Here is a 6,000-nt window from a genome sequence, read left to right as displayed (position 1 = left end):
ATAAACTGTGATATTGCAGCTGAGAAGGCAATATTTTTTCTCATATCAGTATTTCAAAATTCAAGACCAGCACCCAATTTTCTATTGAATGCTTCTTGGCTCCTTGTGAGACTATTTTTTTATAGTCTTTCTGTGCTGTCTCTGTTTATGCATTGTCCTTCTCTCTCTCTTTCCTTTTCAGAATGAATCAATCTATTATCTGGGAATTTGTCCCACTGCTCACACTGCTTCAAGTGCACTGGAATCAGAAAGACCTTAGTTCAAATCAAATCCCAGACACTTGGTCTTTGTTCACCTCAATTTTCTCATCTACAAAATGTGGATAATAATAACACTTATTTCCCAGAGTCGTTGTGAGGATAAAATGGGTAACATTTGGAAAGTGCCTCACAAATGCTTATAAATCTATAAATACCAGCTGCTATCACCATCATCATCATCATCATCATCATCATCATCATTATCATTATCATCATCATCATCCCATGTAGAGCCTTGACTGCTTTCATAAGACTGATGTGGTCTACAAGATCAATGCAGTCTACACCTTCAAATTACAGCCATCTTTAAAAACTTCCCCAAACAGAACAGACTGTTCTTCATTTTGAGAAGTATGTAAGAAAGTCAAGTAATTTTATCAGTTCCAACAAACTGATCATTCAGCATCTATGTACATTAAAATATTGTGAGTTCATGACATTGTATCTTTATGGGAATAAATTGTGTGAACAAGTCGTGTTAGGATTTCTAGGAATCACTGATACTTCTCTGTATCATAATTCTGTCATTAGAATCATGTCTGAAGCATGAATTAGTCACCCAGTTTACCTGTAGCTACTGGATCGGTTCTCTGACATATCTAGCTTGGTAGTACAGAGATGTCAATTGGGGTATAAGGGGTTTCAAGGAGGACTAGCAACTCTTGTGTGAGGTCTTCATTAGCCCTTTTCTTTCTTGTTTTTGCTTTGTAAAACTGTAGTATTTTATTTTCCCCAATTACATGTACAAACCATTTTCAACATTCATTTTTAAGATTAAGTTCCAGATTCTCACTCTCTGTCCCCACTCCCCTCACTGAGAATGCAAGCAATTTAATATAGGTTGTACATGTGTAGTCACACAAAAGATATTTCCATATTAGCCATGTTGTAAAAGAAAACATAAACCACAATAAAAACTCAAGAAAAATAAAGTAAAAAAAGTATGCTTCTATCTATATTCCATCTGCTATTTTCCTTATTACTGCAGAGGACAATGCCAGTCTCTCGTTAGGTGTCATCTTCGACTTCTCACTCTTTCACACCTGTCATATCATTGATTTCACCTATGAAGCTGTTTCCTATATATCCTCTATTCCATATGCCCTATATTCTGCCTCTAGACTACCAGCACTTTGTTGTAGGGCATCATTACCTCATGCCAGAATTATTCCAATAGCCTGCTGGCAGGTCTGCCTGCCTCAACACTCTCCCTTTTCTAATATATCCTCTATTCAGCTACCTAATAGATTTTCCAAAAATGCATGTCTCTGCCCCACCTCTCTTTCTGTGTATGTCTCCCTTTGTTTCTGTCTCTCTCTGTCTCTGTCTCCCTCTCTCTCTCACATACACACACACACACACACACACATTCCTCTATAAATCCCAGTGGCTGACTGTCTATCTTTTCCAGGATCAAATACAAAATCTTCTATTCAGCATTAAAAGTCTTTCTTAACTAGTCCCTTCTTACCTTTCCAGTATTCTTACACCTTACTCCTTGTCATGTACTCATATATCCAATGACAGTGGCCTCCTTGGCATTCCAGAAATAAGACCCAAAATCTCTCAGCTTCAGGCATTTTCTCTGACTGCCCCTGATGCCTGGAATGCTCTCCCTTTTCATCTCTGCTTATTGCCTTCACTGGTTTCCTTTAAATCTCAACTAAAATCCCATATTCTATGGCAGTAACTCAAACAATAACTGGGGCCATGAAACCATGATTAAGGATTCCTGAGGGTCCCATATGGACTTAGAAAACAGTACATTATTATCCATTTTATTGTATTTTTATTTTGTTAAATATTTTCCAATTGCATTTTAATCTGTTTCAGGCCCCACTTGGGTATATTTTGGGCCATATTTGACCCTCTGGTCGTGTGTGTGTGTGTGTGTGTGTGACACCTTCATTCCACAGAAAGACTTTCATAATCCCTTTGAAGTCTGATGCTTTTATCCTCTTACTTATTTCTTATTTATCCTGTATATACCTTGTTTGTACAAATGTGTTTGTTATCACCTTCATTAGATTATGAACTCTTTAGGTAGTATAGGTACATATGTATATAGGTATGTATGTATGAATGTATATCCCCAGCACTCAGCACAGAACCTTGCACATAGTGAGCTTAATAAATATTTTTGACTGACATGCCTGAATCCTGTTATTCATCTTGTTGTTGAAAGATACATATATAGATAGATAGATAGATATATGTGCACATACATATTCTTTTTCTTGTTGTTCATTTATATAGTCCTGTTCAACAATTTGTGACCCCATGGACTATAGTACACCAGGTCCTTCTATCCTCCACTAACTCCTGAAGTCTTTTGAATGTCATGTCTTTCATAGGGAACTCAGAATGCAAATATGGATAGCTCTTATTTAGTCCACAGAGTCCTGTCCCCTGCCTTGGCTGTAGAGATATGTCCTTCAAATATTCTTCATAAAATGATCTCTTGTCCATCCCATCAAGAAACTACATCTTCATCTTCACGGTCGCTAGTAGATGAAATACTTAGTCCAGTCAGAAAGGAACCAGAAAATGTTGAAAGGGAAATCTCTATCTCATGTCCATCACCATCTGGAATGTCAGTCCAGATGACTTCAACTTCTGAAAAAACAAACCAGAATCCAACAATATATTGTTTATAAGAGACACATGTGAAACAGAAGGACACACACAGAGTTAAAATAAAGAGTTGGAGCAGAATCTATTATGCTCAGGCTGAAGCAAAAAAGGTAGGAAAACCAATATGGATTTCAGACAAAGCAAAAGATAAACCTAATTAAAATAGATTATCAGGGAAATTGCATGTTGCTAAAAGATACTAGACATGAAGTAGCTTAAAAAATTAACAGCATTTCTCTGATAAAAGCCTCATTTTTCAAATTTATAGAGAATGAGTCAAATTCATAAAAGTTAGAGTAAATCCTGAATTGATAAATGGTCAAAGAACATGAACAGGTAGTTTGTTTTTGATTTTTCTTTTTTTTTGGTGAGGCAATAGGTGGTTAAGTGAGTTGCCCAGGGTCACACAGGTAATAAGTGACAAGTTTCTGAGGCTGGATTTGAACTTAGGTCCTCCAAGGCAAGGGCTGTATCCACTGTGGCACCTACTAGCTGCTCCCATGAACAGATAAATTGCAGGAAAAAGAAATCAAAACTATCTATAGTCACATGAAAAGAATGTTGTAGATCACTATTGATTAGAGAAATGCAAATTAAAACAACTCTGAGATACCACATCGCAGCTATCAGAAATGAAAAGTTCTGTAAGAGATGTGGAAAATAGGTATACCAATAAATTTTTGGAATTGTGAACTGCTCTAGGTCAGTTAGTTGGAACAATGGACAGACTACTGGGTCTAAAGTCAGGAAGACTCATATTCCTGAGTTCGAATCTGACCTCAAACACTTATTATCTGTGAGACCCCAGGCAAGTTATTTTTGTCTCAGTTTCCTCATCTGTAAAAATGAATTAAAGAAGGAAATGGCTACCACTCTGGTACCTTTGCAAAGAAAACCCCAAATGGGATCATGAAGAGTAAGACATCACTGAAATAACTTAACAACAGCAACAACTACCAACTATTCTGGAGAACTATTCGGAACTATGTCCAAAGGGCTATAAAATTATATGTACCCAAAGAGATTGAAGAAAAAGGGGAAAAAAAAGATCCCTATGCCCAAAATATTTATAGCAGCAGTTTTTGCATTAGGAAATAATTGGGAAATGAGGAGGTGTTTATCAATTGAGGAATGGCTGGACAAGTTGTGACATATACTTATGAAAGAGTACTATTGTGTTACAATAAATGATGAGGTGGTGCTTTCAGAAAAAAAAAAAAAAACTATGACAAGACCTATGTTACCTGATGTAAAGTGAAGTGAGAACTAGTAGATAATTGTACACAGTAGTAACAATGTTGTGGTGCTGAACAATTGTGAAAGACTTATGTACTCTTTTCCATACAATGATTCAAGTCTGTTCCAAAGGACTCAAGCTAAAAAAAAAAAAATGGATTCACCTCCAGAGAGATAACTGATTAATTCTAAGTACAAACTGAAGTATAATTCTCTCACTATTTTTGTGATGTGGCTCGTATGGAAATATATTTTGCATAATTTCACAAGTTTAATTGATATCATTTGGCTTGCCTTTATATTGGGTGGGGTGTACACATTTAGAGATATAAATTTTCCCCCAAGCACTGTTTTGGTTGCATCCCACAAATCTTGATATGCCTTAAAGCTCATGCTTCCTTTCAGAAGCATCTAATTTTTTCCTCATGTTATTATTATATGTATAATAAATTATGTGATCACAATATGCTAAATCTCTGACCCATGTAAATACAGTAGACTATACACTCAGAGAGGAGTTGCTAAATCATGCAGAGGCTTATAAGGAATGTACAAATAGCATGTTTTATATTTTCATACTTTGAGAAATATTTCTTTTCATCTGTGGGTTAATTTCAGACCCACCTAGTGATTGTTAATTCATAATGACAATATGTGGTAAAAGAAAGGGACAGTCTAGGTATTTGCAATCTAGGTGACCTGATGAAATATTTTATCTTGCTAATCAAACTATCCTATGAACTACAGAGAAACTAATGGACCAGAGGCTCACCTAGAGCAACACCAGGTGACATATCTTCTATTTTTTTTTTTCTTGGTAGGTAATTAATAACATAAAAACTTTCTGTGACCTTCTATTAAGAAAGTAGAAGATGGAAAAGGGTCTTGCATCCCATATTTTGGACAATGTAGTGGAAGAGCTTGTGGCATGTATGTGTAGGGGTAGGTGAATGTCCTACTAAGATGACTGACAATTAAGAGAGAGTTAACAAGTCCAGGTATGAGCATAGTTCTCCTTTCAGGTATCAAATGAACAACCTATGTAAGTCAAGTCCAAATTTATACATTTTTGTTAAGATATAATTATTAAGAAATTCAAAGGTCAAAGCTGGAAATTCCTGAAATAAGAAGTAGCCCAGAAGGTTCATCAGGAAGATATCACTCAAGTTTGGAACTTTTGCTGTTGTCCAGTCATTTCAGTCATGTTCAACTCTTCATGACCCTATTTGATGTTTTCTTGGCAAAGATACTGCAGTGGTTTGATATTTCTTTCTACAGCTCATTTTGGACATGAGGAACTAAGGCAAATAGGGTTAAATTACTTGACCATAACTACACACCTAGTAAGTTTCTAAGGCCAGACTTGAACTCAAGACAATGAGTCTTCTTGACTTCAGGCTTGGCATTCTATTCACTGCACCACCTAGCTGCCTAGCTCAAATCTAAAGGGGCTCAGGTATAGAATGGTTAGTAAAATAACATAGAAAGAGGAGAATACATGGAATCAGACAGAACTATCATAATACATATTACTTGTTGTGTCACTCACCTCTAGTATCACTCACATTGAACTGAAGAACAACATAAATTAGTCCTGGATTTGCCATTAACTTATTGTGGGAGTCACATCACTTCCTGTCACAGGGCTTCAGTTTGCCTTCTATGTAAACTAAAGTTTGGATTAGATGGCTTATAAGGGTCCTTCCATGTCTGAAATGCTGTGTGCTAGCATTCTATGGACTATGACCTAAGAGTGCCAATTTGTGGCATGAGGGGAATTATTCTATTATGGGTGTCTATATAATTAGTCAGGCAATAAATGTTTATCAAGTGCTTACTATGTGTTAGGAAATATGCCCAACATTAAGGA

This window comes from Phascolarctos cinereus, unplaced genomic scaffold (genome assembly GCF_003287225.1).
Source record: "Phascolarctos cinereus isolate Bilbo 61053 unplaced genomic scaffold, phaCin_HiC Scaffold_726;HRSCAF=1367, whole genome shotgun sequence".
In the NCBI taxonomy this organism is placed as follows: Eukaryota; Metazoa; Chordata; class Mammalia; order Diprotodontia; family Phascolarctidae; genus Phascolarctos; species Phascolarctos cinereus.
Note: the sequence above shows the minus strand (reverse complement) of the source record.